Source organism: Corvus kubaryi, unplaced genomic scaffold, assembly GCF_017639235.1.
Source record: "Corvus kubaryi isolate FWS band 111438036 unplaced genomic scaffold, C.kubaryi_AGA036_p1.0 split1-131, whole genome shotgun sequence".
NCBI classification, from domain to species: Eukaryota; Metazoa; Chordata; class Aves; order Passeriformes; family Corvidae; genus Corvus; species Corvus kubaryi.
The window spans coordinates 21,388,121-21,412,928 of record NW_024582073.1 but is presented as its reverse complement, the minus strand read 5'-3'; the positions used below and the strand labels follow the sequence as shown (position 1 = coordinate 21,412,928).

Genomic DNA, 24,808 nt, shown 5'->3' with positions numbered 1-24,808 from the left:
AGGCAGAGCTACTTTTCAATGATTCTGAGGGTTTGATATGCATTTAATAAAAGGATGTTAGCATAGTATTTTGAAAATGTCAGTAACTAAATGCTAATCCCACTGAAATCGCTGGCATTTGTACCTGCACTAAAGCACAAAGGTCAGGTTATATAGAATTTCTTCCAAAACTGAAATCAAGAAGGAAGGACTGTTTGCTTATGTTTAGTTCAAACAGAAGTATACAAGTGGGAAGTAACTATTTTTACCTGCACATTAAGATTCTATAAAATGTATATTGTGCTTTGGTATATATTCCCTCCTTTTCCCTGATTCAAAATCAAGAACCTAATTTAAGGTACTTATATCTCTGTGAATTCAGTTGCAGGTAGTTTTGTTACACAGAAGACCTGTGTGGAGAGTAAGGAGAGGCCTGTGCATTGTAGAGAAGCAGCATAATCCCTCCTCTTGAAGTCTCTATAATGCCCACTTTTTCAAATTTGCTTTCTGCAGAAAGGCATTTCTGCTGTATAAGAAGTCCTTTTGGGACATGTATGTACTCAGCACTGTAAGGTTCATGAAACAAATTTTACAAGTGTATCTAAAATATAATTACTTTTTGCCCCAGTGGACCTGGAAATTATGTGGGACCCAAGAAGAAATAATTCATTTAAAAGATACTTCAACAAGATACTCTTTAAAAAAAAGTTAAAAAGATGCTGAGTATTAGGTTCTTAATAACAATAGATTCTGCTGTAACAGGATCACAGTATATGAGAAGAAAGGGAAAAAGACCCCATCAATATCAAGAGCTTTTTTCTGTTTGTAAAATACATTTATTCCTAGTCTGTAAATTCCTTGAGTGCCTGAGACAACTGCAGAAACACTGATGTTTTCCTTACTGAAAAATTATTGTTTCAAAGCAACAGAAGAAGATTTCTGTTCTAAAAAGCCATAACTTGCCTGCTGCTTTTGAAATCCTATCATCAGTATGTTTTACTGAAGAGAGTGGCAATGGCTGTAATGTCAGCCCATCTCCTGACAGATTGCACAGAATTTTTGCCTGCTTTTCACTCTTCCCTGAGACCATCCATTCCCCCATGGCAAGACAATGTGAGGGCAGGAGGTGGGACACGTCAGGAGGCAGCTGCAGCAAGGCTTGCTTCAGGGAGCCTCACCTCCCCTGCCTGACGCACCAGTGTCACAGGGCACTGTGGAGGCTCACATTAAGCCAACATTTTGTGAATTGTAGGCTTTTTTTTTCTGCTCAACCCACCCTTACAAAGTAAAAAACCCCAAAACAACCCAAATAGGCAAATTGTTTTACAGTCTTTCTGATACCAAATAACAAGAACATACAGGCTTTTTCTTACAGCTATGATTTCACTTCTAGGTACTGAAAATAAAGAACATACTTTTGTACAGGCATCTTGAAAGGTCTCTCTGAAAAGTATTGAGAAGACTTTCAGGGAATACCAGTCATCACATACAGCATCCAATAGGTTTTCTTACACTTGTTTTCTCAACAGGATGTTGCTGAGGTTTTGGGGCCTCTTAAACTAGTGAGTTGTCAGGTTATGGACTCAGTCCAAGGCAGATTTGAAGTGGAATTGAGTGTATCTTTAAAAACTGACCCATACTTCTAAATGCCCAAAGTACTGTTTTCCTGCCTTTTTACATTAGTTAAGTGAGCCAAATCCAAATTGCTTGGAGTAGCTTACAAGACATAAATCACAACAAATGGGTGGAGATTTTTTTTTCTCATGCCTGTGTTTCTCAGATTTCATCCAATGTTGATTTTCCAAGGGAAGAAATATCTTAAAATATGCATAAATAACTCTTTTAAGCACATTCTAAAGATAATAAACATGGTCTGTCATTGTCATGACTTTTCTATTTCAGCACACTACAGATTATCTGATGGTTAAAGTCCCAGTCTTGTAAACAACTATATTTGGATACCTCACTGCTGGGACTCCTTGATTATTTTATTTTTCTTTGCTCTGATTATTTTCTTTTCTTTTCTTTTTGTGATAACCAGTGCTAAGAAGATTACAGGAAGATAAGTGATCCCTATGACTAAGCTTCACCAAGTCCTACCTAAAGCTTGTGAAGACTATTTCTACAGTAATAAAGTTACCCTTGATAGAGTGGAACTCTATAGTGAACTATTGAGAATAAAGACGGTTTGGGCACTGCATGAAAATTTGGTCTTAAAGCTAAAAAGTGTTTTTTTCAAGCTGGAGGACATGTATTTCAAATAGGGACATTTACACAGATTTTCTTTCTGCTACTTTGTGTTAAAAGATGATTAGTTTTAGAAGTTTATTGGGTGCAAAGTATGACGTACAGTTACTGTGGACCACAGATTTCCTATTAATGATGTGACTTCAGTTTCCATGCAAGAAATTCCTTAGGAATCACTTGATTTATTTTGATGATATCGTGTTCTAGGTGAGTTATATGCTGTTCTTTTTAATTCTATAAAATAGAATTTGTATTTAAGTAATGTCATTAAAGACTCATGGGAAAGAAATGCAATGAATCACTAAGTTGTATTTTGCAGCTGAAGTAGCTTATGGAATGCATATGGCCAAACTAAAAAGTGGGGGAGTAATGCCATTTTAAAGTGTAGCATTGTGGAAACAAAGAATTCAAATAAGAAAAAAGTCCTTTTGAGCCCTTCAGCTTACGAGAGAGCTTGTCCATGAGGAACAGCTTGTGCTGTCTGATGATCGTCTCCATGATAGATGGCCCATTATTTAGTCCCACCACAAGACATGAAGTCTTTGCCAATCTCTCCAACAGCCTAAGGACAAACCCTTTAGTTATCTCACTTTCATATCTGACAGAGGGCATAAAGTGCTTATTTTCTTGCTGGTCTTGTGATGACTCTCTCTCATCTGTGTTTCTTTGCTGATCAGCTTCCTAACTTCTTCACGACATTTCTGTGGAAGAAATGCTCTGAAGTGTTGCTAGAACCAAGCACCCTGTTTACAGATCACAGCACGTCTTGGGGCAGGCAGAGGCTGAAGTGTTACTTAATGTGATGTGTGCATTAAAATTAAAAAAACCCCGAAAAACTAGCAGCAGTGAAGGCAGCAAATCCTGGAAGTGCTCACTGCACTGCATGCAGCGCAGCAGCCAAGGGCTGTGCTTTAACACCAAAGTTCTGGATTGTTCTCCCTAGAGATCATATTTTACAGGTCATGATACAAGTTAAGTAGCTCAAAGAGAGCAATAGCTGCAAGCAGTTGAACTGTGGAGAAGAAGTGCTACAGCTTGATTTTTTCAAGACCGGCTAAGCACTTTATTATTGCCTGAAAAATCACTTTAAAAAAAAAAAAAAAGTACTCCAAAGCCAACTCCCAACATGCAGAATACAAAAGGGCAGGTAGGAGCAGGCTGCTGCTGTAATAGCTCATCCAGTAGGCGAGTCCTTCCCTGCCCATACCCAAAGGCATACAAGAAAGAGAACAGCTGAAAGTGAGATTTTAGGCGAAGTAATATTTGTTGAAAAGGTTGGGCTGTGAATTCAGCTCTCTTGTTTTAGGGTACAGAGATCTCATGCATATCCTAAGTGGCCACTGACATGCTGACTAAATAGAATTTTCCCTGGTTAAACCTGTTCCTTTGGGTACCACCATGTTGGAATGACTGAGGATGATGAAACAGGACAGAAGAGCACATCTGGCCAGAACAACCCAAATTTTATTCATCAAAATTTAAGGTGCTTAAGAAGTTGCATACTCTAAGGTACAAAGTAAGCTACAAGCTTGTACAGAATTATGCACTTGCATGTACCATGTTCCCCAAATATTCTGCACAAGAGCACACTTGTGCATCCAACTATTGGAGTTGAAGTAACAAGAACAGGAGTTCTGACACCCAGCTGGACTAAATATTGTTGCCTTAACTAATGTTCTTCCTTTAGTGACATTCTTCTGTGACCTCAGCTTTCCAGCTTCTGTATGGACAGGGAGGAAAATAAATGAATTTGTCAAAGTTGGAAGATGTTTACCCAGGTTGCTCATATACAAGCTTGCTCTGGTTCAGCAATTTTGTTACAAACTGAAGCCTGCAGGTTTAATCAATATAAACCTTAGTCTCACCTTGATTTAAATACGGCTTGTATCAAGCTAAACTAAGATGATTGAACCTGGTGTTAAATCCATGTTGAGTCTTTGCATGCTTTTACACCATTTTAACAAAAGAGCCTAAATTTTAGATAAACGCCGACATGCTTATTATCCCCAAATCCACGTTACTTCTCCACTGTTCAGTGCCCAGGTCACTGCTGAGCAGGAATAGGGAGGGCATGGGCTGCACTGAGGCTCCCGTATCGCAGTATTCCAGCATTGGCTCGGGGAACAACTCCGACTCCAGGGAGGCTTTTCTCTGGGGAAATAAGCCCAGGTTTGATCTGCCAGCATCTGCCTCGCAAGGAGCACTTCGGCTCACCCGCCCCTGCCCCGGAGCTGCTGCGCACACCCGCCCCATCCTGCCCTGCACCCAGGGGGTGCTGCGGGGGCCCCCGGCCTTTGTTCCGCTGGCTCCGCCCCGGCGCTGTCCCCTCCCCGCGGGGCGGGCCCGGGCCCGGGGGCGGTGGGAGCGGGCGCTGCTCCCGCCCCGCTGTCCCCTCCCCGCTGCTCCCGCCCCGCTGTCCCCTCCCCGCTGTCCCCTCCCCGCTGTCCCCTCCCCGCTGTCCCTTCCCGGCGCGGCGCTGGCTGCGCTCCGCGGCAGAGCGGGGCTGCGGGAGGAGCCGCGGGAGGAGCCGCGCTCGGCCGCTTTGTGCCGGCAGCCGCCGCAGGACGGCCGCAAAGGTAGGAGGGCTCCGGCCCCGCTCGCTCGCCGCCCGCCCCGGGCAGCATCCCTGCCGAGCTCCGCGGGCGGAGAGGGAGCACAGGAGAGAAAAAGAGGGAGGGGAAGGGCTGGATTCAGAAATGGGCTTTTTCAGCCTCTGCTCCTCTGCTGCTCCGGGCAGCCCCGTACTAGGAAAGCTGTGAGCCTACTGGGGGAAAAAAAAAAAAAAAAAAAGGACATAAAAATTAAAAAAAAAAAAAAAATTAATAAAGTCTCACTCGTTTTCTTGGCCGGGAGCAGCACATGGAAAAAGCTGGGAGGGAGCCCGGTTATCGGGCGGCGGCGGCTTCCCCGGCAGCGAGCGCGGGGCGGCCCCTGCCCGGGCTTTGAAAGAGCAGAAACCCGGCCGAGATCCTCCGGAACGAAGCCCTCTGTCCGCCATCCCGAAATTCGCATCCCTTCCCGGGAAAGGCACCGGCCAGGCGGCCGCGCTGCTGCTTTGTACCGCGGCGAGCTTCCTTATTTTCTCCCTTTTGGGGTGGGCAGAGGTGGTCTCCCTACAGGCTTGGCTATTTGATCCTGTGTCATCATAGCCGAGTGATTGCATCATGTTACAGTCCCGGAGTCAGTCAGGGCAAAGGCGAACAGAACCATCTTTCCAGATCCATCCCGTTGGCTTCCCGGGCCGACCCCCTCCTTGATTTCCTGTTGAACGGAGGTTCGAGCTGAGGAGCAGCCTGCCATTGGAGGCTGGGGGGGACAGGTCACAGCGACGTGGTTCGATTTGTTCCACTGAGAGGTTTTTTGGAAACTCAATTTTGTCCTTTCTGTGCGCGGTATGTGTCTTGTGTGGGGGGGATTAGAGGAAACTTGCCAAAGATTTAGGCGGTAGAAAAATAATGGGCGGCAAAAGAGCCAGATAAATGGCCATAAGCTTAATAACCTGAAAGCTCTGGAGTGGCAGGAGGTGAGTGGATTCAGGCAAGCATCCCTCGGCAACCCAGGCATTCACCTGCCCTAAAGGACAGTGCAAATGAGTAAATGCACACTCTGTAAGGCAAGACAAGGCACATGTCAGGAACAGAGAAGTATTTAGCTCATCTCCCCTCTGTATCCTATATGATCAGTTTGATGCAAACACTTGGTGTGCCTGTTCTGTTTATCATATGACTGAACTTTACGGCTGAGATCCAACTATGAAATGATAAATCTCAAAGCCAGAGAGATACAATTAAATAATATACTTCAGTCCAGGTCTTCCTAAGATGACAGATTCTGCTGTTCTTTGTGCAGTTCTTTGTTTTGTTCCATGGGGAAAAAATGTCACAACACATCTTGGTTCAGTTCTCAGAAGTATCCATAACAATTAATGATTATTCCATAACTAGTGTCTCACCCTTGCAGGTGCTCTGCCACTCTTTGCTCCAAGTGTCATAGGGCCACCCTTTTCATTCATGAAAATAACAGTCTTATGAAGCTTTTTTTGTCTGCCTTTCTGAGAATGGTCAGTGCAGGGGCACAAGGGAACAGCTTGGCAGTCAGATGGATCTGTCCATCAGTGCTGTCCTGTATGGGCACTTGGTGCTCTTCCGTCATCCCTTATGCCTCCTGGTGGTTTCCATGGGAAGAACTGCACAATTACTTTCTTGTTTTAAACAAACCATTTTTCCTTTTGGAGCTGGTGTGGAAGAAGAGCAAATGCTACGTTAGAGGCAGAGGGAGAGCATCCTGTCTTTCTGGGGCTATAGGGCTCTAGATGGGTTTAAGATGAATTTGAAATGAATTAGAAAAAGAAGCATCTACAGTTTTCTTTGTGTGTCAGCCAGTGATTGCAGTGACAAGCCTGCAAACAGAACAATGACCAGATACTCACTGCCTTTGGTGACATGTGGTACTGTTCGGCGTTTCCTAGGAAATTTGTCAGCAAAATCAAAGTGTTGTGTTGTGTTCCTGGGTCTTGGGTAGATTTTTAGATGAATGGATTTGGAAGGTCTGTGGGGTTGAAATTGCAGTATCAAAACAGTGCTAACAAGGAGGGGGTAAAATGTAGCACTTCAATAGATCAACCACTCACACTATTTTAAAATCGTACAATATTAGTGAAAGAGGTTTTTCTTTTCCTCTCCTAAAGCTCAGAGTTGAAGAGGTACTGTCTGAGACATAAAGCCCAAAATCAAATATTGAAGTCTCAATGGGGACAGGCTGTATTTGGTTCACATATGGCTAATTGTGCTATTCCTTTCAGTGGTGCAAAAACAACTTGCTGTAAGATCAGGAATTGTCTTGCCCTGCTGCTTGCTTCCGTCTCCCTTGTGACATTGCCTCAGGACAAAGAGCCAGCAGTTCTGGGCTGGTTGATGCAATCTGGAGTGGACCGATTTAATTTCCATCCATTTTCCAAAGTTTTGTGTCTGATAGGTCAGTCAGTGGGAGTGTGGTATCCAGGAGCCTGCCTGGCTAACTGCTTTGTTCAAAGCTGTGCTCTTTGTTTTGTGAGGAGGGTCGAGGAGGAGGAAGGGATGTACTTTATATTCATTTGCAAGAGATCTCCTGCTGAAGTGGAAGGGTGGGATGCGAGGACTTGCACCTCCAAACTCCCGAACAGTTTAGTCCACTCTATGCTATTATGGGTTAGTCACAGTAAAGCCTACTGTGGCAATTTTTCAAAAAATTTATGCATCCCTTCCAGCTATGCAGTTCAACTGGTTTTAGATGTGAATGACACCTAGCTACTGGTATGGTTCTGACTTCCCTGATTCATCAGTTCATTGACAAATAGTGTTTCATCTGATACAAAAACTGTCTGTCTGGGCTGGGCAGGTGAGTGTGTTACTCACTCAGTAGGTATTATCCCAGATTAATATACTTCTAATGTAAAGTGCCCTCAGGCTCACAGTTGAACTCTTAGCAGTCAAACCCAACAAGAGTAATAGAAATGTGGAAGTCAACCAGAGGACTGCAGGTACTGTGAACTCTGAGCTTTTAGTAAAGGACTGGAAAAGCCAGGTCTGGAATGTACCCCTACATCTATAAAGGTTGTCTAGGAGGAATTAGTTTTCCTACTATGAAGCATCCTAAGCTGACTTTAGAGCAATTTAAGTTTTCAAGACCATACCAGATGTCTTTTTGGGGAGTGTCTGCATGAAGCAATACTGAGAACAGTCTGTCAACACGGTATGAGCAGGTAGGAAAACACGTAGCTGCAGTGGCACAGGGGTGACCCTGAGCTGAGAGTGCAGGGGTTACACCAGCATGACAGTCTCCCTGCACCAGCCCACCCATGCACGCATGAAGATCTGCCATTTATAGTGTATGTGCTCTAAAACACTATGTGTAGAATAAATTGCTCTTACTCTACTAGATGATCTTTAAGGTCCCTCCCAACCCAAACCATTCTATGATACTCTATGATCAGAGGTTAACTCCTGACTCTCTGGGTCATGAAAGACATGCTGATGTGAGTAATGCTAATGAATAGTATTGCAAGAACATAACTTGGGTTTGTGCAGCAGGGGATATCTCTTTACAGGTAACAGTCTTTTGGGACATAATCTCTATTTTCCAGAGATATGGCAAGAAATTAAAACCTGAATGGCAGAACTGCCATCAGTTACCCCTTTGCCACCTTAGCAAGAAGTCAGTCATGACTTAGGTTTAGTCATGACTAAAGCAAGGTTTGACTGCTAAAGGTGCTGAGTGCCCTTAACACAGCAATGTCCAAATGAGCTGATGGTGGTTACCTCTCTCTTAGAGTGTCCTCTGGAGAATACAGGAGGCTGTGAAAAGGATGAATCAATATCTGTTGTATATTTTGCCAGTGTTCATCAAGAAATGTAGGAAAGAAACTCCTAAGAGGATTTTTTTATCAGTTGGATCTTGTATAGTTACTGCTCTATACATGTATTGGTATTTTTAAAATTGATGGTGTATGTTTGGCCATAAAAGGACCAAATTGATAGGCCTGTCTTCTCTAAATCTCTTTCCTAAACTGAAAAAAGGGGAAAAAAAAATCAGTGTATTATTCCTTTTATGGTGACATAGTGGTAGGATTTTTTGACTATCTGGGGGATTTCTGCTGCCAACATCTCTCTGCCATTATGTAGTTTTGAGCTGAGTGATAAAGGCTATCTTTCTCTAAGACAGATGTTGGTAATGGCCTTATTGTGCCAAAATCTTTATGAGTACAAAATGCTGAATAAAAATATTTCCATCCATTAATAGTGAGTGCCAGAAAAGAGTACACAAGTGGTTTCAAATTTAATCTGTAATGTAGCTGATGTCTCAAAGATAACAACATCTTACCCCCAAGAAATATAGCACTGTGTATGTGAGGTAATTGCTATGAGTTGCACTGAATATATATTATTCATTAGGGGACTGTCATTATATCATGTTTGTGAATTCCCCAAAGTCTCTTATCAGTGTCCTCATCACATTTCAACATTTATGGAAAAGAGGATTTTGGTGTCCTACTTAACTGACTGATGCTCTGGCTTGCTAGTAGCCACTTCTAGTAAGCATGCTTGCCTTGTTCATTTAAAATGAATAGACTGGGAAAGGAGCTTAGTTCATGTGTTCGCATTATCAGAGATAGCACTCCTTCACAGGGAATATGCAATGGTATGTTATCTCAGTTTTACAGAAGAGCAAATAGTAAAAGCTCTTTCATATGCAGCTTTCAGGCTAAACTACTCTGTGCTGTCTTCAAAGTATGAAGGCTCAATATTTGACCAGTTGCTGTGGATGGATTTTTTTTTTTTTGTCCATTAAAGGATGTTGGAGTATCTCTTTGAAACTTATCTGGTCTTTCATCAGTTACTCATGCTTATGGCATTCCTGTTGGAAATTGGAAGAGAGGAGAAGGCAAGGTAAGGATAGAATTTCTCTGTTATTAGCAATTAGCAGATCCAGATTTTATTTTCCTGTACCATTTTTTGCCAGGAGCAGCTGCAAAGAGAGAATTACACTGTGACCTTCACAGCACTTCCTAGTGCCGTCATCAATCAGATCAGGCAGGAGCTTTATCACATCTATCAGTGTGGCTCATAAGCCACATGCTGTCTAGTCTGGGGGGAAAAACAAACAAACAATGGGAGCTACTGTAGGGTTTGTTTAAAATAAAACAACCAGGAGTGAGCTTTTCCCATATGTGCCAGCTTTGTAGGCAGATTCCTATTTTTGCCGTGTGCTGTTGGGCTGATTAATAAAAGATGATGATTGTAAAGCAGTGGAAGAGACTTTCACTACATCTCAATGGCACTGGCAACTCATTCACAAGCCTTGCAACTTCAGCCTTTCTCAGGCGATGCTCTCCAGTCCCATTCTAATCCTCAGCATTATTTTTGCTAAGGAATTTATGCATTTAGAATAAGTCAGGTGTTTTCTATACAAGTAAATGTTAGGGAATAAATGAGTGTTTTCAGATTGCTCTGAATCTTGTATGAAATAACATAGCTTTCTCAGATTAAGTGGTTTGCTGTTTTTTTGGGGGTTTTTTTCTGGGAACACGTGTGCCTTTGCAGGCTACTCTAGATCTCTTCCAGAGGAAAGTTCATACTGTAGCAGCTAAGATCAGCTGATCAGCTGCAACATCTCCCTTTTCAGCACGCAAAACATTATTAACACCCTGTAAGTGGTGGGTTTGTTTTCTGTTTGGTTGGTTGGTTTTCCCTATTGACCTTGGTCTGGTTGTGGAGTTTTACTAAAATTTAAAATATTTTGTGTTCTTACATTTTTCATTGTTACACCAAGTTCACTGCCATTTTCAAATTCCTTTGCTCTCCTTTTTTTGCCATCTACAATAGATAAAACTTTCTTGCTTTCCTTTCCTGGGCTCAGTACAGTGACAGTTTGACAGCTTGCCACTTCGTGCCTGGCTTCCTTGCAGGCACAGTCCTTGCTGACAGGTAGATGGGAGAGCAAGAAGCAATGGGGACAGGGAGAATTGCTACTGTGTAATTCTGTCTGCCATCATGGTGATATGTTTGTGTCTATGTATGATAGATACAAATGAAAATGGAGATATAGATAGATAGATAGATAGATGAATAAAGAGTGTGTATATGTGTAGGTGATATGTAAGAGCTGCCTTTGTCACACAGGTTTTAGAAGAACAATGGCTAATTGCTAATAATAAATGTACCATCATACTTTCAAGAAAAAAATTAAGGCCTTGACCTTCAAACTGCTAATATTGATGGCCAACTGCAGGGTATGATCTGTAATTTCTGTAGTTTTTAACCAGCCAATTCTTGGCAGAAGCCATCTTGGTACCAGATCTGAGCAAGGAAGTTTGAAATGCCACATGAAATGAGCAATAGCAGGTGCAAGGAAAGTGTGCATAAAATGTGAAATACATTTAGCAAAAGGTTATCTACTCTGTCAGGAAAAAAACATCATGTGAGCTGGCTAGCTGGTTATGGAAATAATTATTTTTGTTGTTTCCCTCAGTGTGTGCTGTGTGAGTTTGACAGGTTTTATAGTCCCGTCTGCCGCACTGGCACTAGGCAGGGCAGTGGTTGCAGTGCTCAGTCCCTGCCCCACAGTCCAGCAAACCTGAGCGACAAGAAGCCTGCTCAAAACTGCACTGCCTGTTGTCCATCTTCTTCTGGTTCCAGCAGCCAGGCACCATGACTGCACAAACACTTGGTAGAGGTTGTTTGGTCAACAACCTTTGGCCTTTTAAGAGGCCAAAGCCATAAGCAGTCCCATTGCAGCAGCAGGATGAGGAGGAGAGGGAAAGCTGCCAGCAGGAATTGGTCTGAGGAGCTGAGTCCTGCATCATTGTCTGAGGGCTCCTGCTTCATGAGGGTGCAGCAAACCACCTGGCTGCCTGCTGCAAGTCAGACCAAACAAAAAGATGTGGTTTCAGCCCTGAAAACAAGGTGGGCTGTAATGAGGAAATAATAAAATGGCAGGAGTTGAAAACAGGAGAGATAATGAAAAAGGCAGAGGGATGAGTTAAGGAGCAGGGCTGCCGAGTGACACCAGGGCAGTGGTGGATGGGAGCTGAGCTGTGGAGGGGCCACTCTGATGCTGTTCTGCTGCTGCATAGATCAAACAGAAAGAAATTGCCCCTGTGAAGAGTGGATTTATTTGTGTAATGAAGTCCATTCTAGGGAATAGAGTGAAATGCTGGATTTGTCACTGTTCGTAAGAGACCAGGCTGAAGAAAGTAAATACCTGAAGATGCTAAGAAGCTCAGTGATTTTCAGCTCTGTTAATACATAGCATTATCAAAAGAATACCCTTTGGAAAATGAAAAGATCTGATTCTTGGAAGGGGGAAAAAGTATTCCAACTGAAGGTCTTCTGAGAATATACAGAACTCTTCTCCTCGCCTGAGCCCTCTGTCTGCATCATATGTTTGTCATTAGGACCAGGAAAAGCTGTGAGTCTCCTTAGAGAGGGAATGATGGGTGCATGGTGGGTCCTTCAGGAAGAACCAGGAGAGCTGAGAGTAGACAAGAGGCTAGGTCAGGCCATAGCATTTTGTTTTGAGCTTAACAGGAATGAAATCCACCCTGAAGAGTCTTGGGGAAAATTCTGGATGAGGGCCAGTATGAATAATGCTGAGTGCAGATGGGTGGGACCCCACCTGGTTACAAAAACAATCCTATTTCCAAGGTTAGCTGTTTCTGCTGAAAAAGGGGATATTTAACAAGTAAGGTTTCATTTAAAAGGGGAAAAAAAAATAGTTGGAGACCTTAAAAAAACAAACCCAAATCAAAAAATCTAAAAGTCTCTCACTTCAGAAATTAATGAAAACAAACCCCCAAACATGCAGACAGCTGAAAGCACACACCAAAAACCTCAGATAAACAAAACAAGTGTCCTCTGGGGACGCTTTCTGAGGAAAGGAAAAGTTGTTCCCTCTCTGGGAAAATTTGTCTGTTCCTGTGGCTTGTGAACTTTTCATCTTCTCTGGGACTTTCTGCTGTCCTTGGTTTGCTTTTTTCAGCTTCTTGGTCTTCTTTCCCTGGCGCTCAGAAAAGTGTTTATGCAAGCACTAAACTTTAAGTAAATGAATGACGAGGAGTGTTCCTCAGAGGTTGGTTTTGGGACCAGTCTTGTTTAACATTTTTGCCAGCGACATGGACAGTTGGATTGAGTGCAACTCAGCATCCACCAGCCTCTACTCCTGCAGCTTGTGGCCATCAAGACACATTCCTGCTTGTGACAGCCACATCCTGAGCGTTATTCCAGAGCTATTCTGGAGCAAACTGTGTTCAACAAGCCCCAAAAATGCAACAGTTAATTTTAATCTGACTCAAGTTTCCATTAGTCTCCCATTGACTGCTGTTCCTGTCTGTCTGTCTGCAATGACTGAGCCTCACAGCCCCTGAACACTGCAATTTCCTTCACATCCCTTTGGATCTTCCTCTTTATTGTTGTTTGCAAAACACTGAGTCTAGATTTTGCATATGTGGAAAATCTTGCTGGGAGCTATCCCCCCCTTTGACCTCATTTTTTTCAGATCTCTCATTTTTCTGTCCTCTTGCTTATAGTTCAACTATGTAACTTTTAAAAGTGGTCTGAGTGTAAAAAAATAAGTTGTAGTGCAGGCTTGTCTGTAAACAGTAGCTCTCTCTATAACCCAAGGGCAAGCAGATGTATGTGTAGAAGGCCCATATGACTGACTGTCCCAAAGAAACAACTAAAATACTGATTAGATTCCAAGGAAAGCAGAAGTTGTCTTGAAGTGGTATGATGTTTGGGGGTTTATAGAGTCCTTCAACCCTTTTTAAATCCTTCAATTTTTTTTTTCCTACCACAGTAACATCTTTTAAAGCATTATGGGATGAGCTCTGCTGTTCTTGCACTTGGGATTCCTGTCTGGTTTATGGTCAGCACATCTACAGGCTCCAGGATATAAGTGCAAACTCAGATTGCCCTGAAGTTTATTGTACTTTATGGGAGCAAAGGGTGAAATCCATCTTTGAGACTTGGGGTCATTTGGGCTAGGTTTCCTGACATACCAGCTCTTACAAAAAACCCAGCTGTTCTGGGATTTTCTGCCAGCTTTAAAGAAAACCAAATAAAGAAAAAGTACTCTACTAAATAGGGATCAAACCTTAGTTTGGTTTGAGTGTGCTTTAAGTAGTTTCAGTCTTTGCATTTACACTGGTTAAGTTCTTCTTTTGCTTCAGGGAGGTAGCTTGGAAGCCGTGTTTGTGAACGAGTCCAGCCCTTTCCCTACACATTGCTGTAGAGAAGGGCTGCTTCTTGCTAAGTGCTTCCCTCTGGGAGACAGGATCTGAACAACCCGGAGCAAGAGCTGCGTGTAAATAATGTGAAAGTAAAGATACATGAAATGAAGCTATGCAGCTTTCCAAGGTGTGATTGTGGAGTAGTTCTTGGCCAGGAGGCATCAGCTGGATGGCCCATCCTGAGCCAGGACCAAATGTGCCCAGACACAACACAGCAGCAATGTGCCCTTGATCAAGATATAGTTTGAGCTATGTATAGAGAGCAAAAGTAGCATGGCCCTTCTAGCAAGTTGTCAGCAGCGACTTATAAAGCACTTGGTACCTTAGAGCAGCTCTTTATATGTTAATAACTCATAAAAATCAAATGACTTAATGAAATGGAGCAAGCAGTAGGAACTGGAAGTGGCAGATGTTCAGGGTGCAAAGGGAAGGAGGGAACTGACAGGTTGCATGAATGCTTGAAAGAAATGCATAATAAAGTTTTAAGGATTTTGGTACACTGGTCACCTCTCATCAGCCCTGCTAGTGCCTCAGCACTCCTGAGATTTCAGTACAAACCCACAATCTTCTCTTTAATGAAGTGCAAAGAAGGGAGAGAAGCATGTAAGAAGCCTTTAGCATCTTTTGCATTTATTCATGTTGCCACCCCTGCTTTTTAAAGTTTCATCTTAACTCCTGCAATGCTAGTGAGTTTAGGAACACTCCTAAACTCTGGGATAAACAAGCTTTTATCTGCTTCACCTGGAAACCTTTTTGATGTAATGCCAGGTGTTGCATCCCGAAGACCTTTTGCCGCAGCATGTTTGAACTGCGGTTTGCAGGGATTACCTCACCTGCCCCTTGTGCCAAGCAGTCTGGAGCAAACACCTCACCTGCTGTTTTACAGCCCTGCCCTCCATACATGAGTGCTGCCACTCAGTGCTCTACTATTTGCTATTGAAATTACAGACTGTGCCCTTCTCCCTGTGCAGGTTTTCTCACTGATGAGGGACGTGCTGAGACCCTCCACATGTACGTGCACTTTTCTTTGATTGCCTTCACCAGGGTCAGCTGTAAGAGCTGACCATCCTGGATCAGTTCACTTCGTGCCAAAATAATCCTTTTCCTATTCATTTCAGCTGTACCCAGTGCAATGACGCAACAAAAAGTATGTGTATAATTCCAGAAGGCTCTTACCAGCTCTAGGAGGGGTGAGGCATGGCTCTGTGTGTACCATAGTACTTCACAAGGTTGTTTTGTTACAATCAGTAGTAAAGAACATTTTTGTATAGTTCAGTAATATAAAAGTAATATGGAGCAACTGTACATTGTGATGAGAGTTGCCAGGGTGTAACTCCATGAAAGCAGACAAAGGGCATGGCAAGAAGTATTTTGCTTGGATTGGAGAAATCATTATTAGTGGCATAATTCTCCAAAATGGTAGTTTTTGGACCATCTGAACTAAGCCTAGGAAAATATTTAATTCCTTTTGCTGTTGTTTCTTTATTAAAGTGAGAATTTCTTCCAGGTGAGATTTTTGTAAGGAGAAAACTTCACATACACAAGTGGAAGCTGTCCAAAGCAGGAGGGGAAAATGCCATTTCAAACTGTAAGGAACAGAATTAATAAAAGCCACCTGGAAAAAGAAATGTTTATTGGTTGCTGATTTCACATGTAAAGTGCATTTTCTTATGGAATTATTGTTTATACTGTAGTAAACCAAATACAGAATTAAATAATTTTATTCAGTTTTTAATTTGGCATTGTAACCAGGTGATGCCTCTTCCTTCCTGTGCTTAAGAAATAGCGTTCTTGCCTACAATAACTCTTTCTCTGCCTGTCAGCAAGTGAATTTTTGTCATTGACTAATACCAGAAAGATCAGGGACTTGGGACCCTAATAATAGGACTGCTGGGAAATCACTGAGCACCAGCAGAGAGCCCTTTGAGTGGAGAGAATTGAGAATTTTCATTGTCTGCTGCTGTTGTCTTGTTTTACATTCTGCTTGTCTGCCAGCTTGTTACTAGTAAAAAAGATTACTAGAATCTGGGCTTTTGAAAATCCCATTATTTTCCTTTCTTTATCTGATCACGCTGTGGAATTACGTCACTGAATTCAAATTCTGACAGTGGTAGACTTTGTGTCCTGGATGATTAAAGATTTTGTCATCATAAAGTTGCATGGTTTTTAATTTAAGGATCAGAGGGCTGCATCCCATCTGCTTGAAGTGTGGGGGCTAAGAAATAGATTATTAAGCTAGCAAAACAACTGTAAAATATGCATTAAGACTAGCAAGTGGATTAATTTGGGTAGTTTCCTATTACTGTAGCTTCTTTTTCTTCCCTGAGGTTTTTTTTTTTCTCCATTTCTCATACATGCATCCATTTTCAGAATCTCTCAAAGCAAGAACTGTGTATTCTGGATAAATAATGGGTCATCACTCTTTTGCTGTGTAGTTATTGTAGGATTTTTACTTGCTAGGTTGGATTGCTGTCAGTTTCCAGATTACAAATAGTACCTTCTGAAGGGAAAATTTCGAGTGGTGTACTCATTGTGACTGATACCTGCTTTTCCAAATGATCATCTGTCAGCATCTGCTCATATAGGGCACTCAGCAACATAAGATGACCTCAATCTAGCTGAAAGTCCAAAGATGACAATATATCTGCTGGACTTGAAAAACATTAAACTGGTTTATTGTACACTTCACTTGTAAATATCCTATCCCAAAACAACAATATTAGTTATTGTTTATGCTTATGCTTGTTCTTAACCTTCTGCCCCCCACTGGAGGTCTTTTGGATTTGGCATCCATTCACATCTGAATGGTACCCTATCCTCTATGTATGACTTTTTGCCACTGCTTTTTTTTTTTTAGCCTTGGCTTACTCTGTATTTGATTGAGTATCCATGTCTGTTGTTAATTTTCATGTGTGATGAGTTTAGGATAGGGTCACTGTCCTGACAAATTGCTTTAGAAGACAAATGGTGAGCAAGTGTCTCCATTGTAAGAAATGAGACCAAGGTGCTCCATCATGGAGATTTTCAGTCCTTCAATACAGAATCTTGCTGATGGGAACTTGTTTGGGTCTGCTTTCTTATCAGAAGACCATGGATAGAAATTCTGTAGGGGATTTCATTTCAGATTACTTTCAATCACTGTCCTTCAGAGACAATGCAACCTGACGTGCAGCCAAAGGCAAAGCGAAGCAGAAGGCAACAAACTTGGACATTGATTAAAGATAAGAATGATTGCAAATTGTAATAAGATTTGTGAAGTAAGTGCATTGGTGCTTATCTAAATCAGGTGCAGAAGAGCAGTAGTGAGATCCAGAGGGGTAGTAATGGGATATTTAACTGCATTATTCAGTGTACTCTGGGGCTGTAACTAAATTGCCATGGCTGAACTGGTGTTGGTAGGTTAGGAAAAGCAAAGGTACTGAGTGCAGTGCAAGCCCTGCTTATGTGTGGGACTTGAGGGAACAAGCGTGCTGTTTGTTAAAACCATTTAATTCTGTCTGTGGTGGCCTGTCACGTTCACTGTTCTTGATAGATGGGTGTCAGCTACCAGCCAAAAGCGCTTTCTTTCCCTCCTCCCTTTTCTTAGGACAGTAGAATGAAATCTTTCATTTATCCATCACATCTGTTACGTTTTTCACACCAGTTTTAAGGCATGGAGATAAAGACCGTGGTGAGTCTGTGACAGAAGGAAGCCAAAGTTAAAGTGAAATGAGAATGTATTTTTATGAAGTTATGTTACATTTACCAATTTTGAAGATTAGCATTTGGAAATGTGCTTCTTAACTGAGGGTAAACAGTTTGTTTTAATCTATTCACATCTAAAATAGGGCTCTACTATTGGTACTTGCAAGGTACTAAGGAAAGCACTCAGACCATCTGTTGAAAAAACGGGAATATGAAACTGTGTCATCATATGTTCACAAGTCCTGCCTGTGCCTGGTGCTTGTAGCAGCAGCCTCATGTGAATGCTGAGGGAATCTGAAACTCAGGAGGCTCCATGGGATCTCTACTGTGGCTCTCTGTGGTGCCAGTTAATAAGTTATTCAGAAAATGCAAATCTAGATATTTCTCTTACTTTTGTTCTCAACAAAACTGGTTAAGCGCAGTTAAAAGATGACATGAAAATGATAAATAATAATAGCACAATTAAATATATGTGAATATAACATGTCACTAAACAACTTTCTAACTATATTTAAATATCTTACCATAACGAGAAAGCTCTTTTTCACTTTCATTTTACTAAACATGGGATCAGATTTCCAAATGAAAGGCATGTGAAAGCTGATAGGCACTTAAGAGTGAGATTCATTCTGCCCGACTTGAGCCACCCATGGGAGAGCAGGTCTACAGCTGAGCTCCTTCCCGGCAGACCTTCTGTACAATCGGGATACAAATTGGCTTCTCTAGGATGTAATTAATCTGATCTGTTCTAGACATCTATTTTAGGAAGCCTAAATTTCTCCATTGACTGCGCATTGAGCCTTGGGCAACTAGCTGAGATACAGATGAGTGCATTGTGAGTGCTGCCATTTAGTCAGAGCAATGTCACTGCTAAAGCTCAAATGGCCTGCCTCAGCTTTCAACCCCATAAAATGAGTAATTCTTCTGAATTAAAGGAATTTATTCAGGAGGCTTAAAACAAGATGATCATTCTTTGCATTTGCATATATAAGTGTACTCCTACTTTGGGTTTACTCAGTGCTTACAAAAAGGTCTGTCACGACATCTTTGCATGGCTATTTCAGGGCTTTATGGTTTATGGTATTCAGTGAAAATGTCTTTGGAAAGAGACTGGAAATGCAGGAAGGATGACAGAGACAGATTCTCAGTAAATGAGGTTTATGATATAAAATTCTTGGTGGTGTACTTCTGGGCATTGCTGTATAATTTTAGTTTTGTGATTTATGAGTAGTTTGCTATATTGGTCTCATATAAAACTATTTGCATACCAAATGTGAGTTCATTCAGCTGTGAGATTTTTTCTTAGGCTGCTGCTCTCAGCGCCTAACTAATTAAGACGTCTTGCATTTGGGTAACTGAGGTTCTTAATTTTCAATAAAAAAAAAATAATTAGTTTTATTGCCACCGTTTAAAATTTAAAAACAACAAAAAAAGTTCCATCAAAATACAAAACTATATGTTCTGAAGACAGGAAAGCTGAAAAAGAAACTGATTGTGTAGTGACTTGGAAACCATCACATGGGAAACTACAGATAGAATTTGGGAAAAATTTTTTGCATGTGTCCTTTAAAAAGGTGCACACTAGAAATTGTAATTTCTGGGAATTTGAAGTATCTGGATTTAACCAATAATTTGCTGATACATTTAAAGACGAATCCTACATTTGAGCAATATCAGGGATTTGGGATTTTGATAGGAAGACCAGGGAGGACCAGTGGCTTGGATTTATTTCCAAAACCTGATTCTTTTATAAGTATACTTCAGATCTGGACAGGAAGTATAGATACAGATAATTGAGAAATATGCCTGTCTTCAGCTGAAATCCTATGTGAAATATTGTATTGTAAGGTGATCTCTTAAAGGCTGCTTTTTAATCAAACTCAGTTGTTTTGTTTTGTTATTATATACTATATCATATTACATATTGAATACATTTATATATTTATCATTCTGAGGTAGTTTAATAGAGCAATAATTTGCATAGAATCTAGAGATTTAATAGAGATGGCTGGAAACTCTAAATACAACAGCACTCAAAAGACTCCAGTGGGAAATGAACACCTATAAAAATGAGTTTACCCATGAGATGCAATCAAGCAAAGTTGGTCACACGTGCGTTTGCATTGAATCCAGTAGAAAAAGAAAAAGAAAAGAAAAGAAAAAGAACCTTGTGAAACTCCTTCATTCACCCCGAAGGAAGACAGTGCACCCATGTTCACTATTTCTTTGTCTGTTTTTATTGTTTACTGGTATCAGCCTTTGTCTGACTTCTTGTTGCTGTTTAAGTCTTAAAAATAGTTCAAAGACTTAATAATAGCTTAAGCTATTTTTGTAAGGAATGTAGTTCTTTATCACTGCTGCAGGCTGTATAATTGCTCTGTGGCTACATGTTGCTTGTATAGCAGGTGACCTCCCAGAAAGATTCATTAGTGTTTGGAACATGATGATTATTCCTGTATTGTTTTACCTAAATAGTTTTTGTTGAAAGAATGAGGTAAGTTAAATATTATTAAAAGTTGGAGAGGTACAGTGTACTTTAGAAAGTGTTGTTCATAAACACATCACATGCACTCAGTGCAGACCACCACGTGGTTGCTGTTTAGTTTAGGCATGTGTCCATTTATGTGTTCTTTACAAGGGCTTGTGATACACTGAGCAGCTGGAGTTTTTGTTAACTTTCTGTATTAACCAGAAAGGCAAGATAGAGCTAAATGAGAGCATTAGGCCTTGGTAAATATTTCTGTGCTTTCCTCAAAACTGTATCTGAGATCCCCAGCAAAATACCACAAGGTGCTGCAGGTGTTGGTAGGAAGACATCTATTGTAGATATATTTACACAGCTCTCCTTATCTTTCTGTCCAGAGAACGGCTGATCTTTCTGATAGATAAAGACCTTAAATGTGACAAAATGTAAAGGACTGGGCAGGTATTAAGGATTTTAAGTGCAAGGAACAACCCTCTGGAGATGCCTCCCTGTCACTCTTGACCTTGACTTGATTTAGAAGAAATTGGTTTGTACTTGCAACCATATAGCACATAGGTGCTTATACCTCTTCACTTCGCAAGGATATTAATAAGTAAAACATTGGATAGCATTTCTTGACTTAAAACTAATTTGTAACTAGTCTTCTCCCCTGCGAAGTAGGGAGGTAAAATGCACTGGAGGTGTAGTTCTGGAATAAAACCTCCTCCTATTCAACAAGCCTACATTGGGAGAGACTCTCAGTTGCAAAATGGTGCAAACTTCTAAAATTTTTAATTCAAGAAGCCTCATTTGCTGACCACAAATATATCTGGGGAGAATTGGCCCCAGCCTCTTTAAAGATGACTAGCTGGTGCCCATCACTCCTAGCCCTTTTGTTGCTATTCTGATACTCTACAGAATGTGCTTGTATTTATCTATCTCGCTACGCCAGGTGTTCTTCTTGGGTCAGTGGAGGATGTCTGAGAGAAGCCATGCTGTGAAAGGACACTCAAATCTATGTCTGCCTGTATTGCCTCATCCCTGGTGCTGGGAGTCCTGGGTGACATACACCCCTGGGACTTTGCAGTGGACCTGATATTCTCTGCTTAATTTAGGGAAGCTTGCCCAATTTTACTGAGTCCTGGTGAGGATTTTCAGCTTTTCCTGAGCTGTTGGATTTTGATACAGAAACAGAAGCACTAGGTAAACTAAGTAGTGCTTCCAGCTGCTGAATTGGTTTAGCTGAGCGTGAGTTGTGGGGTAGAAAAGACACAGGTACTTAAACAGTGTTAGGGACAGCAGGTCTTCAATATGAATGCACTTGTGTGTGTAGCCTCTTGTATTGACACTGCTGCATGCATTTATACTGCAACACCCATAGATAAGCAGCTGGAAATACAATATGTGTAACCGATTGCAGGGGAATTCGAAAAGCCTCCAGGAGAGATTTCTTCCTATCACTCCAGATGCGTTTCCATTTTTCTCATATACTGGAAACAACAAAACTTTCTGCCCTTCCATACTCCATCCTTAAAGGATACGGGTTCTTTCTCTTTGAGTCTTTGGGTTTATTGTTTTGGGTTTTTTGGTTTTTTTTTTGGTGATGGTGGGGTTTTGGTTTTGTTTTGGTTTGGGTTTTTTTTTCATTTAATGCTTTCATTTGCCTTCGTGCTTGTGGATTTAAAAACCTTGCCAGAAGGTATTTTTAAGATTGGTCTCTCCTCTTGCTTGTCGCATGTCAGCACAAATCAAAATCCTTGTCAACGATTTTTCCAATAAACAGCTTTATTAAATTCATCTTATGGTGTAAGGGTATATATGTAGCCTGCTTCTGTAAGGGTTGAATCATATGCTTGAATCTTATTTCTAGGAAAAGAAACTGTAATAGGAACTGTAATGTATTCAATTTCACCTGGAGAACAATGTCCTGGGGGTTAAAATACATCAAAAACTTAAATAAGTCCCCTTGAAATGTGAGATGTGGATAACTGTGTGCATTCTTCTGTTACAACTTTTGCTTATCCAGTTGCACTCTCTTCTATTTAATTATCAGGTAGGAGCACAAATCAAAAAATATAAAAAACAAAGGGTAGTTCTGATAGCCCACTGGTTCATTATTTATGTAAAAAAATATAGTCTCTACTGATGTTGTATTTCTTGACCTTAAACCAAATTTCAGAAGGCAAAATAAACAATGTCCCTAATGTAAAACATGGAGGACTACAGGACAGTTTAATTCTCACAGAATTATTCCCAATGAACTTTCCCACTCTTTGCATGGTTGCCTTGTAGTCTTTAAAAGCACAGTGCTCCATTGTTATCAGAGAAGATAATGCTTTCCACAGACATGCAGGATAACACCCCTGCCAGGAATGCACTGCCTCAGGGAGGAGAAAGCTAAAGGTGAGCCTACTTGCAGCTTTTGCTTTCATTTGAAAATAATTATAACATTTAGGCTGTTGGTGAAATTGCCTCTGGTAATTCCAGCAGGTTAGAGCATCTGAGTGTGTTTCACGTTGTAATACGCAGAAGTATTTTGCATGTGTTTTTAATAATTATCATTTTTTCCTTCAGGTGTTTTATTACAATATGTTCTATGCAGCCCCAAATCTCTCTGTCCGAATCATGCATCCTCCAAGAAGCTGAGCATACTGCATAATAAAAACAGCCTTGTGTTGGCTCCCACATAGCTACTGAGTCCTTCAGATAAAAAGCCCACAGGAGTAGGGGCTGTTCTCTGAGGAACTGGGGGTGAGCTGCAGCCTTCCTGCCATACCCTGAGTGCCTGACCCAGGAGATGGAGATGTTTTCTCCCACCACATGTCTCCTGATAACTGTCGTGCTTCCACCCGCAGCAACATGAGGATAGTCATGTATGTACATGTATAGCTGTGTGGAAATACATATGTATGAACATCTTTATACACACACAGGTGTAGGACTGGACTGTGTGCAGAGGTCCCTTCCAATGTTAACCATTGTGGGGCATCTGCACCAGAGACTGCTGTTTCACAGTGACTTTTAATCTAAATGTAGGCTGCTACTACAAGATACGATCCAGCTCATCCTCCCTTCCTTGCTCTTGCCCTGCAGAGACACCAACAGAAGCTCTCACTGGCACGTGGTGAGCTGGCTCCATGCCCTCCTCTGGCTCACCCATGGCCCAGAAATGCTAATCTTGGCCCAAAGGAAGGCATGGAAATAAGAAATCAGGGATGACATCAGTCCCTCTCAGCAGCAGCCTGGGTTAGCTTTAACTTTTTGTAAAACCACAGCTCTCAGCAAAGGCAGGGATGAAAAATATTCAGAAATAACCATCTAATTTTAAATACCTACTTACACACTTGTATGTGCTTCTTTCACTTGTACAGACTGCACTGAAAGTCATCTCAGTATCTCAGAAAGTGACTGTCCAGTTATTGTTTTCTCAGAGTGTTGGTGACTCATTTAAAGGAGAACATCCAGCCTGGCCTAAGGGATCACAAGTTCTCTAATCAGGAAATAGTTAAGATGAAAGCACCCTGTGAGCATCTTGGAAGGGAAGGGAGGAAGTAGAGAGAGCATCAACAGGAGTTTTTTATTTATATTCAATTGTACATCTTGTCCTCTCAGAGAGTATATGTTTTATCTCATGCCTCCCAGTCTAAAAAGAAGTAGAGGAATACCTTTGGAATTTAAACTTAATCTTAACAATGTAAGAATTACTTTTTGTCCTGACTTTTCCAGGTTTTTTTATTATTTGGATGATATTTTACAGCTACTCTCTAAGTTAAACTGCTACTCCTTGACAAGCATCAAACAGATTCTTTAAGAATTTGATTTCTTCTCACTTAAATAGATTGTGATAAGATAAGAAGAAAGGGAGGATCTTAGGACAGGATTAGCTTTGCAGAGGCTTCTTTACTGCTGAGCCTGTCAAGTCTTGCCTCGTTAAGAGCTCTGCTGTACCCATCTTGGCCAGCTGAAGTTAATTCTATCCCGTGCCTGGCTGAACTGCTTATGATTCAGCTGTTGAACTGCTTGGCATTTAAATACTAACAAGAAACACGGATCTTTTGCGTTAACATGACTCTTCCAGCCACAATGCCTCAGTGGATGAAATAAAACTGGTTCAGCTTCCATGCATGGGGAGGAGGGAGAGGGATATCCTTGGCAACTCTGCCAAGATATGTCCAAACCCTAAGAGATCCACATTATTCTGTTGAGATGAGCTGATTGTGAAGGGTCTGTATAGTGTCTCTTCCTTCTGTCTTTTTTTCTCTTGCCTGAACTTGTGTAACAATTCAGGACTGACAGAAATGAGGCAATAACCCATTATTCTGCTCCATAATTAGGCTTTGTCATGTGTCCACTTCTTCACCTAATTTGTCATATTAGTGAAGCAGTGTTTCCTCATCACAACTTTTTTTATCATGAAAGGATAAGGTCAGCTGAACTCTATACATATTGTCACCGCTAATACTTCAGGCAGACATAGAGCTATTTCTCTGATTACAATGATGTGCAGTAATATCAGGAGGTGTTGGATTATGTCATGTTCTTTCCTCCTGTGCTGACACTGTTACTCAAACAGTGCTTGAGCAGAAGTATAGCAAGTCCAGGCTGAAGGTTGTTCCTGAACTCCTAAGCACATCATTTGTATCATCCACTTGCAAATCTTTCCTCTTTCC

General features: G+C 41.3%; 1 protein-coding gene across 1 annotated transcript in view; it reads left to right on the top strand.

Moving 5' to 3' along the window:
* Positions 1 to 4,649: 4,649 nt before the first annotated feature.
* AFAP1 (actin filament associated protein 1) overlaps positions 4,650 to 24,808 on the top strand; it is a 114,953-nt gene continuing 94,794 nt past the window's right edge. The window contains exon 1 of the mRNA XM_042053488.1: positions 4,650 to 4,802. The gene's annotated coding sequence lies outside the window, so the exon portion shown is untranslated. The remainder of the gene's footprint in view (positions 4,803 to 24,808) is intronic.